This window comes from Rhynchophorus ferrugineus, unplaced genomic scaffold, assembly GCF_030347505.1.
Source record: "Rhynchophorus ferrugineus isolate W39M unplaced genomic scaffold, kcgeb_rfMv2 rfM1, whole genome shotgun sequence".
NCBI classification, from domain to species: Eukaryota; Metazoa; Arthropoda; class Insecta; order Coleoptera; family Curculionidae; genus Rhynchophorus; species Rhynchophorus ferrugineus.
In genome coordinates this window covers 79,147,755-79,161,524 of record NW_027472580.1, presented here as the reverse complement: position 1 = coordinate 79,161,524, position 13,770 = coordinate 79,147,755, and the positions used below count along the sequence as shown (strand labels likewise).

Below are 13,770 nucleotides of genomic sequence, written 5' to 3'. Positions count from 1 at the left end.
ACATGCAGTCAGTGTGCCACACCTTGTCGAAGACCTGAGAAATGTCGAGAAATGGAGCGGAGCAATATTTTTTATCGTTTAAGTTTTTGTTAATTTGGTTAACTAATATACGTATTTGTTCTATTGTTCCGTGTTTATTACAGAACCCAAATTGACATAAATTCAAATTAATCTAAGAAATTGACTCACTTAATGTATCTGTATAACCATGTATACTATGTATGTCTATAAAAGCATACTAGAAATCGATATTATTAACAAAAAATTTACTGAAAAAAAATTGATGAATATATTTTTTGATAGATATATTTCAGTTGATATAATCAGATTCCAGTAAAATGACATTTGCTAAACTATCAAATGCGCGAATTTCTAGTTGTTTAGTTTTTCCTATTTTTTGCAATTTTCTTACTTTTTCTTTGAGTAAATACCTTATAGAAAGTATTACAAAAATTTAAAAACAAGATGAATGAAATCGGTAAAAGGGAAGTAGAGAATCATTTTTATACATAATATATAATATAGCTTAAGCACTAATCAACACAAGTGCCATTTTGATCGATTATATTTTACCACCTCTCTGTTAAAATTAAAAGTCCGTAATTGGAGAGGCTTTCAAAATCCTGGACGGAAAACTGAATTAAATAATTTTCTCAAGCCTCTTTGAAGTTAGCTTTACACCAATAAGAATTTTACACAGACAGGGGAAAATAATAGCCGGACGGAGCAAAATTTCAGCTATTTAGCGGATAATTACAGGGCAAGGAAAACACCTTTCCTGTTGATCAATTCTGGTTTTAAAAAAATGGCATTTATTTAAGGGCTCATTACAATAAATATCATATAATTTTTTATGTGTCTGCAAGGTTCTCTTCCCTATTTCGGGAGTAAAAAGGCGAAATATGGCAAAAATGACCTGGAATGAATTAATTGGCTTAAAAATAATTTTAATTGTTTTAGTAGTGCAGTTATATATTAAAACTGATGCAATTATACAGAATATTTAATATTATGAAAGAGTGCTATGTAAGAGACCACTAAAATTCAATAACGGACACATTTAACAATATTTATTCTTATTTGTATTTCTTTTATTTATAAAAATATTTTATTTATAAAAACACACATTTATAGATTATTTTCTAGTAATAAACATGTGATAATTAGTTTTTTGCTTAATTAATTTACAGATTTGTTCTTCGAGTTTATACAAAATGTATTTTTTCAATCTGTTGGGTTTATGTAATAAGTGAAGCTTAGTAAGCACTCTTATAAACATTCCCTACTTCCATAATTAACAAGCACATAGTCATACGAATACTTTTGAAATATGATTTAACAACAATATCAATATCTTCCTTTTTTAATTTTAATTTTTAATTTTAATTTTTTTAATTTTTAAGACAAAATTCTTAATTTACCAGGCGTTCAGCAGCATGCTTTGGCATTAAAATATTGCGCCTATTATTCTTCTTCAAAATATCAACCGTAGGCGATTTTGTCCATACAGTTTTCTAAAGTATTGCAGAGACCTATGATAAAGCCATTAGTAGCTCAAGACACGTTATATTAGCAGCTAAAAACAACAATGTCAATACGATGAATTTCAGCAATAATAATATAATAACGGTTGAAATGGTAACTCCAAAGTTCATCGATATTGTAAATTAATTTTTAAGATAAAATTCTTAATTTACCAGGCGTTCAGCAGCATGCTTTGCCATTAAAATATTGTGCCTATTATTCTTCTTCATAATATCAGTTCACTACGATTTTGTATCGGTACCAGATGAATCATTTCATCGAAACTACAATTTTAAAAATTATGTATTATTACCACACCTAGTGATTCCTATAAGTATGCCGTTCGGATGAAAACGGTTACAGTTCTGGGTGCGACTCATTATATTGCATCATCATTTTCAGGAACAATCTACAGGAAGACTGCCTGTATGTGGACTAAATTTTGAAAATCTATACTACTGACATGGACAACTATATGTGGCTTTCTTAATGTCACTTATTTTTGTACGCACCATGACGAAAAGAAAAATTATTGGTCCAAAAGCTGTTTAATCATAATACATCCAACAGTTTGTTTTACTTGCCATTTTTATATTACTTCAATTTTTAAATAAAACAATTCATTTATTAAATTCAAAACCAATGAAAACATAAACATAAATATGAATATAATGCCTCATGAAACATATAATATTGTATTATATCTAGCGATATATTAGTAATTATTATTTTTAGCAAAAGTGCCATTTAATGTTAATAGAGAAACATTTGATGATTTATTTGGATTTTCGATTATCAGCTTATGAATACGGCTGAACAGAAAAAATCTTCAGTGTCAATGTTTCGGCGTCAAACTAGGGTCCATAATTCAAGAGAGAAAAAAATACGCGCCAATATCTTCAGAAAAGCCTTCCAAACACGGCATGTCGTGTAGGTTTTGGAGGCGGAAGGGAGGCCCTCGAGGAAAAAGAGCGAGGGCCAGCGTCGAGAGTAGCCGGGCCCTGACAGGACATGATGGATCGCGAACCGGGGTTGCACTAAAACCTTTCTGCTTTCCAAGTGACAGCGGCACAAGAAGAGCCCCCGCGCAGCTCCAGATGGACTTAACACCTAATTCTCCGGAGACGTCTAATAAAAAAAGCAAATTTGGAGGGCTCGACTGGTGCCTTTGTTAAATAGTTACCTAGGAAACGAGCTTTTTTATAATTTTCGAAAATCCCAGGCGATACGAATTTAACAGAGGAGTATCAGGAATTTGAATTTTATTACCATTCAAATTTAAGAAATACTCTATATTAACTATATTATGTTATAATGCCTTAAAAATATTTAAATTATTTATTACATTGTTACTAGTTGTTCGCAGAACATCGTCATGATTGAATTCCGTCCATATAGATTTTAATAGTTGCTGGTATAATAGTAATATTTAGTAATGTTTTCCTATATTTCAAGTCCGATTGTTTCTTTTAAAAGAGTCCCTTTAAAAGTTTTGTGTCAAGAGTTATTATGAGATACACAGCATTTCTGCTATATGGAACGCTAGTATTATTTATTTTTATTGGTGTTTGTCCAGTTTAATTATATGAGAATAGCACGTATACAGATTTGCTTTGGTTAATTTTAATTTTCTAGATTTGGGCCCAATTATAGATGTAGTGATTGGCTTGTAGTAATTTTTGGGTTGCTTGTTCGTTATTGTCTCTGACAGCAGGAATAGCAATATACTCAGTAAAGGTTATTATAAATATGCGATATTTTTCATTTGTGATGTGATGATGTTCCATATGTGTAAAAGGGTACAGAATTAATTCCAATAAACTTCCTTGAGGTATACCTTCTTTAGCCTCTTTTATTGTAGAATAGATTACCTCTTGTTTGACCGTAAATATATTGGCTGTGATATTAATAGTTCAGTATTTTCCTTCGGTACCATTTTCTGTAACTATAAACGAGACCATCACCAAACCTTATCGAAGCCTTCCTTGTGTTACATCCAAGAATATAGCCGAACTTTTTATTTATTTTCATAGGCTTTTTCAATAACATCTTTTATTTTATAAATTTGATCAATTATCGAATGATTCTTAATAAACCGAAAATGATATTTTCTACATATCTAAATATATTTCTAAATATTTTAGTTGATCCATCGAAATAATTTATTAGCATAGTAAAGCTTTCATGTGAATTGAGTAAAATTTTCTATAAATGGAGTTTGTCAACTCGTAGTTTCACTAATATTCAGAACCGAAGAAAAATCATTTTTATAATTACAATGCTATACATTAAGTTCATTAATATAGTATTTAATTGAAAAAGTACATCGTCTTCTTTTTTATTTACTATTTATTTATCATCTAGTAATTGTTTCTTAATATTACACTTAAAGTAAGTCTAGGAATTCATATCCAAACTTAATTAGCGTTTGATGGATGTACTCCCACTGGTCCATTCCACTTTAAGTTTAAAACACGACATAATTTTCACACGTAACTTAGCTCTCCTAGTTCAATGTTTTAAAGGTTTTGTCTCTTCTACCTCCGGGTAAGCTTACTGTTGTCAATCTTCCTTGATGTTTTTTTGCAACAAAAATGTTTTTGCTGACCCCAGCTATGCTTAGATCCTTGTGCATGTTCTCATGTTTAATATGGAGCTGTCACAATGCTTCGAAAAATATTGTTTTGATAAAGATTGGATCATATTGATAATTGATTTTTGGCACAACTCCATAGTTGTATACCGTAGGTCCATACTGACTCCAAAACGTTTTTATACAATAACAATTTATTGTGGGATGATAACTGTAATGCCTTTTCCTAATCCACTCATTAGTGTTATTAAAAACTGTTTATGAACCGAACTGAAATCAATTTTCAGATGTCTCAATGTTGTTACTTGAGTAAGATAATATTATCAGGAAATGAGGTACTCCTTTGGGTAATCGTAATGAACTATTTCTTTTTAATTACAGGTATAAAGTAAGTACAATATTGGTCCAATGACACTGAATTGTGCTACTCCCGCATAGATGGGTTTCAAATCTAAATATTCGTTGTCGATCAGAAAGGTAGGATTTCAGAACCTTATTCATCTGACCAGATAATTTGTTTGCTAACGTATATTCGAGGCCATCGGATTATACCTTATCAAAAATTCGAGCCGCGTTCTTGAAATATAAATGACATGAAATATGAATGCTTTCTTGTGTTGAAATGTTTTCTCAATCATATCCATAATATGATGCATAGTCTACCCAAAGCTTTTTTGTACATACGTCATCAATATGTTTAATGTATTACCTGCCGCAATTTGTAAATTCGTTTTAGAATCAGACAATATTTTCCTTCTCATTCTCATTTCTGCCAAAGTCGTCCGGTTGTCAAACGTATGCAGAATTCATAAAAACAATAGTGATAAGAGGTTATAAACCGGCAGGTATGTGTATAGGCCAGACAGAACAGATTGCATCTCTAATAAGTACTTTGAACATGGACGAGATAATGGAGGCCCCCTCTTGCCAGCAATTTTCGTTAAAGAGGTAAGCATTTTTAATGTTAAATATTAAATTGCTGCGATTTTTTTAAAAATATTTTTTAGCATGTTGCAGCTGCACTGAATATTAGTATGGACATGGCCACTGAAATATCTCCAAAAATGAAAAATATGATCTTGAATTCACCAAAAAAAACCGTCCTCATACGAAGCGGGTAAGAAACGAAGATTAGCTTGATGTTAGCTCTATGGGAGATTAAATATATAAGGTATATAAATACAGTGAGTAGTTTTTTAATACAAACATAATTTAATAGAATTACTTCAAAGGAAACTCAGTTTGAAAAATATCGAAGAGGTAAAATGGAACTTCCAGATATTGCTTTTAAAGGAATAAAATGTTTAAAAGCATGTAATAAATTGAAAGAAGACCTATTATTTCAATATATGTATTTAAATGAGACCTGGATATTTCAGAATGGGACCAATATACCCAACGGTCACTCATTGCAAAATGATAATAAAAATAGTGTTATAACAATAAAAGTTGAGGGAAAAAGGTAAATGTTGGAATAACAATTGATTAGGTTTAATAAGTTATAACATTTATTAATAATTCATTGCAGATATATTTAACTTCATGCTAGAAACAGAAATGGTTAATAACACCTTCGGTTTGGATTAACTCGATGAAGAAGAAATTGAAAAATGATGGAAATGTGAACAAATGTCAGATATATTGAAAATTAACAGCTTAGTTATTGACTTGAATGTATTTTTCTGAATGTGCTATGATTCAATGCTGCCAATTTCTAGACAGAGTGATGAGAATGGAAACGAAACAAACGTTTAAAGAACAATTTGTCCAACATTTTGAATATGGTTTCTTCGTTAGGAAATTTACCTAGCCTTTATTGCACAGACAATTACAGTAGTATACTCACAGTGCAGCATTAAGTAACCTTTAGGTAGTAATCTTAAAGTAACCTTTTCTTGGCGGCAGTTGTTTGTATTTGCCTACTTATTATTTGGTAACCTGACGCCTTTTGGATAGTAACATTTTTCTGAATCTAATTGACAATTTCCATTTCAGTTATATGTTTATAATTCTCTCTTCTCATTTGCTTGGATTTGGTTAGATATCACGCCCGTTAATAGATTGTAATAAGAGAATATTTGTCAAATATTCAGCTAATTAACTGCATTCCAAAGAAAACAATCAGTATTTTCTGTCCCACAAGAGGAACATGCGAAATACTTCGGCCTTTACTTGGATCGTGGATTAACTTGGAAGAAGCATATTTGGACCAAGCTTAAAAAACTTAACAACAGGCTCCATATTCTGAATTAGTTAAATGGTCGACACTCCCATTTAAGCAACGAGAGCTAAATGTAAAATGATACAATTCCATCATCATGGCGTTCTCGACATTTAAAACTATTTCGGCTGGAGTTTCATAATGTAGCGTCTTAGAACCTCTCCTATATCTGCTCTACACTGCTGACATTCCAACAACAAAAGAAACACTACTTGGAACTTTTGCTGACGACAAAACTATTATAGCAAAAGATATAGCTCTGCCTAGGGTAATAGAAAAAGTGCAAGTGGCAGACAAAATCTACAAATGGACGACAGATTGGAAAATTTAACTTAATAGCTCCAAATCTGTCCACATTAATTTTGCATTGTGGCGAAATAAAAACTTAATTATATCACTCAATGGATGCCCGATTCAAGCAGAATCAGTTAAATATCTTGGAATTCATCTTGACGGTATAAATATATATATAGACAAAATATAGACATTAGTCGGAAGATGCTCTCAACTTGATCTAAAATCAAAGAAGTTGATCTATAATACAATTATAAAGCCAATTTGGACCTATGGAGTGCAAATATGGGGTTGCACAAAAAATTTAAATCAACTAATCATACAACGCTGTCAAAACAAGGTTCTTCGATCGATTGCTTATCGGTACATAACCAACGAAGAACTGCACGATGACCTGGAAATCAAATAGATTTGCAAAGTTATCCAAGATTTCGCCTTGAAACACGAGAGGAGATTACTAAATCATACTAATGTGGAAGCAATACAACTGCTGGACAGCGCGCAGGATGTGAATAGATTGAACTGAACAAAACCATACGAATTTATAGAAAGTGTATATCCTTAGTGTAAACTATAGCTATAAGTTATTAAAATTTTATAATTGAGGAATATATATTAATGTATTTTCTCGCACTCGTCTTGCTTGTGAATTAGTCCATGTAAAAATGAAAAATAATTATAAATTAAGATTGTACTAAGTGTCTCTAATAAAGATGTTATAAAAAATATTGTTCTGAAAGAGATTACCATGGTGCTGAACATAGAATGGAAAAAGTATCTTCTGCACAGTTATACTTCTGTTAGATTTGTTGAACCAATTTATTTAGCACAATCCTATAAGGAAGAGCTCTGCTTTATTTCATTTGTTACTACGAGATCTAATTTCTCTTGGGTAATTTATCCCTAGTCTTTTTTTTGACATTGGAGTATTATTACTTGCTGATATCTGTAAATTAAGTACCAGCCATGCTGCTTCTGTATACAATTGTTCAATTGTTGAAGTAAAACCTGCAGGTTAATATTTTCTTGTACATCCATTCTGAATTTCAATCTGCCAATTTACTGTTCAATGATGGTAAATGAGATATATTTAATATTGTTTCACTAATATATCATAATTGTCTTCGATACTGATGCAATTTGATGATATACCATTCAATTTAGAAAAAGTTGATCGTTAATTTAAGATTATGGTGGTTAAAAATAATCAATTAAGATGGAAGCTCGATATATAAGTAATTTTTAATTTTGGTACTGGGATTAAAGATAAAAAATTAATTTAAAGTGTGACTGAAATAGCATTTACTGAACATAGACAAAAGATAAGAATAATTATGTTATTCTTGTAATTTTATTTCGTTATTACGATATCAAGAAGCACGTCCTGGGAAAAGTGAGGTATTGTCAGATAAATAAAATTGAGAGCTTACTGACTACGACCCTGGGTCGGTAAATAAGCCGTATCTGGCACCGTCGAAACGACAGCGACAACTTTATCCCGCGAGGACAGCTGTCAGATATGGAAATGCGGGCGTCACGGGAGGAGACGACAATAATTCCATTTTCGTGATTGTGCCCATTCAGCATTCGACAGGCCAATGACTGAGCACCCGTACGGTCCCCTTTTTCTCGATCGCGGAAACTATCGACAATGCGAACGTTGCGGAGGGTTGGGGGTCGAGGTCCAGGATGGACGGCGCCTTTGTTGTGATCCGGCGATTGTTCGCAAATCGGTGAATAGTAACACAAACATGGCGAAGCCCAAAATCAAATGCACCAACACATATGGCGAAATGTAGGATATATTTTTCCAGTGATAATTTTTTTGAATAATTGGTGTAAAATATGTGCTATGTACATTTGGGCAAACCCATAGTAGATCTCTAATAGATTAAAGTGATGGCACTAAACAAATGTAGAAAAGGGAAAAGACCGAAGAAGTAATTTTGATTTACTCCAAAGTTCTTTGTTTAAGATTATTCAGAGATTGAGTTGACTCTCTATTACTCTATGCTATTATGAATATGAATTAACCGTCTGCATCTAGCACTAGTAAGAACGCTCCTAGTAAGTGATAAATTTGTCTTTGTATCTGCAATTGTTTTAGAGTCTGTTAACTTATTTTTGATATAAACTATATTGTCACCAAAAAAATTACCTTGACCTTGAAAGTGAGCACAAAACTGTCATTTACAATATGCGTTGCGCCAAACGATGAATTATTTAGAAACAAATATTATAGTTCTTTATGTTGGCCAAGAAGTCGTTAGATTATTTTTTTACCCTAGAAACTAATGAGGGTATGGATCTAGTGGTGGGACCAATTGTGGTAACATTATTTTTCCATCGGCATAACATAACCCAGTAGATTCACCACTGTATCTTAATGCTTTGAAATATTGAGAAACGATTGTTAAAATTGATATTTGAAATAGTGAAAATTAAACTAATAACAATCTCAGTCTTTTGTGATAATGAAACAATTGACACCTCGTAACAAAATTGTTGTTTTTACTTTGTTATTTTTATTTCCCTATCGACTATTCCATATTTTTTAACCATATAAACCTTCACGGACATATTGTTGCAAAGGAGACCAGCAATAACAATTAATAGGCACAAAGTCATCCTCATGAATGAAAACTCTTGACCAAACGTTGTAAGAGTTGTGTAGGATGGATACACTGTTGCAGCTCTAATGAGTAATTCTGTCTCACCTAGCGGGCTCAGTAGATATAGCACCTTCAAATTACCACTTGTTCATATTCATGCAATATCTTTGCAAATGCTTTGGTGCGTAAAATAATCTAAATAGTTTTCAGTAATATATTTTATATTTTACAAATATTTCTGAATAAAGGCCTTTTTAAAGAGAAAAAAATAGTAGAATACAAGCAAGCAAATAATAATATTATATGTACCGAGTAGCCAGTATATTTTCTTCTGGTATACGTCAAAGTGTTTTAGATTGATATAGTTTGGAATTTAGTCTATTTTGCTGTATTTGTAATTACATTAATATAGACTATGTTTCATCTCAGTAAATTCAGATTTTAACTTATGTTTATCTATAATTAATTAAGTTATAATTTGTTATTATTATTATAGCTTCTACATTTTTTAAACTACTATTTTATGTGATTTCTTTGATTTGTTTATTTCGTTTAAGCCATTTTATTATTTTTAGAATAATAGATCAATACTGGAAAGAATGCACGTAGCACAGTGATATTATTATCATATCTTTATTACTCCAGGATTTGTTCATAAAATATCAAAGGTCGATTCAACAATCACTAAAAGTGTTGACTGATCAGTCACTTTTGATCGACAATGACATTAGTTAATTTACAATCTTTCTAACCCTACTGTTGTAGATAATTTAATTCTATACTTTATATATGATCTATGTAGTAAATATTTTGTTCCGCCGATATTTAGGAATCTAAGTATTTTACGTGATTACACAAAAGGTCAGATATTGACCTATAATATATTGATATGTCTGAAACAAATTATAACTATTCCAGATCATGTATATAAATCTACATATTTCAATTGGCCTTTTTAAATTATAAACAAATTTAGTAAGCCTATTACTACTTACAGACTTTATTCATTTGTCATTTAAGTCACCTTTAAGAAGCTAATTTTTTTTGGAGTAAAAACGTCATTAACTTTATCTCAAATGAGTGGTGAAGATGAGTCATTTTGGGTGTTGTATACGTTGAATTCTTCAGTCTAGGTTTTTTCTAGTGGTCCCAGACTAACCTGCCATTTTTTTAACATAAAAACAATGTATATATCAAGGTAAAGCCATCGGCTCTTTCTTAGTCTCTATAGTAAGAATATTCATGTAGTTATTAACTAACTAATGTGTTAATGAATTAACACTCTACAAGTTTTTCTGTTAAATACATTTCACAGCACTCTAAGATTCAGCCTTTTGAGCTCAAGAATCTGAAGGTCTTGGGATAAGTAATTACTCCTATAGTATTTGTAAAGTATTTGAGTGCATTTACTCAAGATGCCTCAGGGCTTTGTTTCGAAAAAAAGTTTATTTATATTACTTTTATTGTGAGAATAGACTCAATCTCAAAAATTTAATTTTCGTAGGGTTTTTCGATTACTTGTTTTATGTTTCGATGTTTGTTCATAAAACCAAAATGACAAGCTCCTTTCTTCTATTTCTTCTACATGATATCGTAAAATGTCTGTTGAATAACTGAAAAACTGGTGAAGAAATTTACTGATGATCTTAAACCGTAAATGCATATTTCAGATACGTTAATATAACAAATTTCTCAATTAAGCTCTTTCAATTTTTGATCATTTTGAATCTTGTTGTCATTACGAAAACCACGAAAGCACACCTAATTCTGGTGATTTTAATCATAAGAATAAACTAAATGCAAAGATTGGTAAATTTGTACAATCAAGCTCATTTCATAAAGAAATTATTACCGAGGACTGTTATTGTTTTGGTTTCAAATTATCTGTTGACAATATATATTATGGCAATGTATATGACAATTTATATCTTGCTGCTAAATGAAATTGGTGAAACGTCATTCGGAAATCCTTATATGAGAAATTTTGTCCAAATATAGTATTCACTTTGTAATACACTTTACCATTTGTCTTCAATTCCAGTTGATGATAGTTAATGTTTATGGGCAAATCTCCCCTAATTTTGGGACCCTGGAATTTGGAGAAATTTTGATTCTGACATAGCTTCAAAAACATTCACTCTTAAAAAAAAAGAATGAAAGACGAATGGAAGACTAGATATGCAGTAGAAATCATCATGAAAACATAAAGATTTAGATTATATAAGAATTTGATTTCTTGAATGATGTTTCCGATATGAATTTTCATTAATACAGTTTTATAAGATACTAATTTAGTGTCATTTATTAAAATATTGGTATTATTTTCATCAGGATTTTATTGCACTGTCATGTAACTAACATTGATTTGATAATTGTGATATTATTGTTTGATGAAAGTAATCACAAAACTAATGCGTGATAATAATCGGCACCTGGCGCATTCACCAAACATTGAACCATATGTTATAAGTCGGAAGTCGGTAATGACTGCATTGTAAATTGTACGTTAAGAATTATATTTTGTAAATATAGAACTAATAATGTAATACTGGCGCATTCACCAATATATTAGAAGAGCGTTTGTTGTGTCATCTATTATCTTTCCGGGAACTAGTTTGATTTTAATATAGGTCTCAGTAGCAGTATTCTTTCTGCCATCTATTAAGCGGGTTCAGACCATGCCTATATTTAAATATAGGACCCTCAATGCATTCTAATGAAGTTGTGAGTCACGTGTCATCCCCACCATGCGTCATTATTGTCATTCATTTCTTTCTTACGTTAATGCAGTATTGATCCCAGAAAACAGCAGTGTATAATGAGAACAATAATAAACATATTAAAAAAATGAACAGAAGTGTCAGTGAAGTGGTAATGCAGTGAGACTTTTTTTGGTTAGTTTATCGCTCTCAGTTATCTTTTTCTGAAAGTGTCCGGGTAATATTTCACGAAAATATCGAATTTCTGTTTACATATATTGAAATGGAAGGTAATTAATTATGTTCGAGTAAAAAGTAATTATTTTCGAGTTTGTAATAATTAATTTATACAAATTAGAAAGATATTTTCGTGTTGTTTTTTCGATTCCTATCAATTTGATTCACAACGTACACCTGTCGACAAAAAAAATGGAACTTTAGAAAATATGGTGAGTGTTTGATTTAAATTTAATTTGAATGAAAAGTTTTTAGTGGATATTTAGTGTTTTTCGAAAAAAAAAAACTTGCTTTTGATTTAACTTTGTCTCGATTTATAGATTCACTATCGGAAAATGGATCGTCATTAAGGACGTTGGTCCTTGAGGATGGACGATCCCCATTCATCTGTTGAGAGCAATCCGAGCAAAGCGAATTTTACCGTTGATAGTTTGGCGAACGAGTTCGAGGACGAGGTGAACCTGGAAGAGGAGGAACCGTCCAGTTCGGCCTCCGAGGGGAATTCCGTCGACGAAATGAGCGGTCAGAAGTTTCCGAAGCTATTTTACGAGAGCGAGAATCAGGAAAACGAACATCCTAAGGGTCGTTTCGAGCAGGACAAGTATCCGGATGCGTCCAGGCTGTTGAGGTCGAAGGTGATCGAGGAGGACGAGGGTCGGTTTCATTTGAGGCACTCGGACGACGAGAACAGGATGATCATCAAGACGATCATGGTGGGGAGCGACTACCAGGCGATTATACCGGACGGGTTGTGTCACTACGGGGACGCGCTTCCCTACGAGAACGAGGACAAGCTTCTCTGGGATCCATCCATCTCCACTCCCGAAGCCGTCGAGAGTTACCTGAGGGAGGCGGCGTCGATCTGCAAACCCTCGATTCCGCGGGGCAAGCACCTGCGGGATAACGAACCCGCGTTGCATCTACTTCAACAGTGCGGGCACAACGTGGAAGAAGCCCTGAGGAGACTGCAAATTAACAAACACCTCTACGAGGACACCATGCAGATATGGTCCGAAGAGGAGTGCAGGAATTTCGAAGCAGGTATCAGATTGTTCGGCAAGAACTTCTACATGACTCAGCAGAACAAGGTCAGGACACGATCGGTCGGTGAACTGGTCCAGTTCTACTATTTATGGAAAAAGACTGAACGACACGATATGTTCGCGAATAAAGTGAGGTTGGAGAAGAAGAAATACATTCTTCACCCAGGAGTTACCGATTTCATGGACCGGTTCCTCGAGGAGCACGACTCCAGGGACCGAAGTTCGTCGCCAAACGTCAATCCCAACTAGATTTTTATGTGTACATAATATATTAAAGCAAATATATAAATCTATTTTCCAATTTACCGTTTAGCCTATACTAATATATTAAAAAAAAATCAAAATTATATCATAATCAAAAATTATATATACATATGATAAAATATAGTCGATGTGTTCTTTTTTATACAATTAAGTAAATGTATTTTTTGTACGGTTTATTTCGTAATATTTCCTGTCTAACAATATAGAATTATAAAACTATTTCATTATATTAATGCAAGGTTTTTAAGGCATTATCTATGATAATAAATAATACGCTCTATGA

At 32.2% G+C, this 13,770-nt stretch overlaps 1 pseudogene across 1 annotated transcript; it reads left to right on the top strand.

Annotated features, from left to right (window-relative positions):
• Window positions 1-12,044: 12,044 nt before the first annotated feature.
• Window positions 12,045-13,770, top strand: LOC143200117 (mesoderm induction early response protein 1 pseudogene; annotated as a pseudogene). The gene is made up of 2 exons (XR_013006631.1): window positions 12,045-12,392; window positions 12,501-13,770. The product of XR_013006631.1 is annotated as a mesoderm induction early response protein 1 pseudogene (transcript).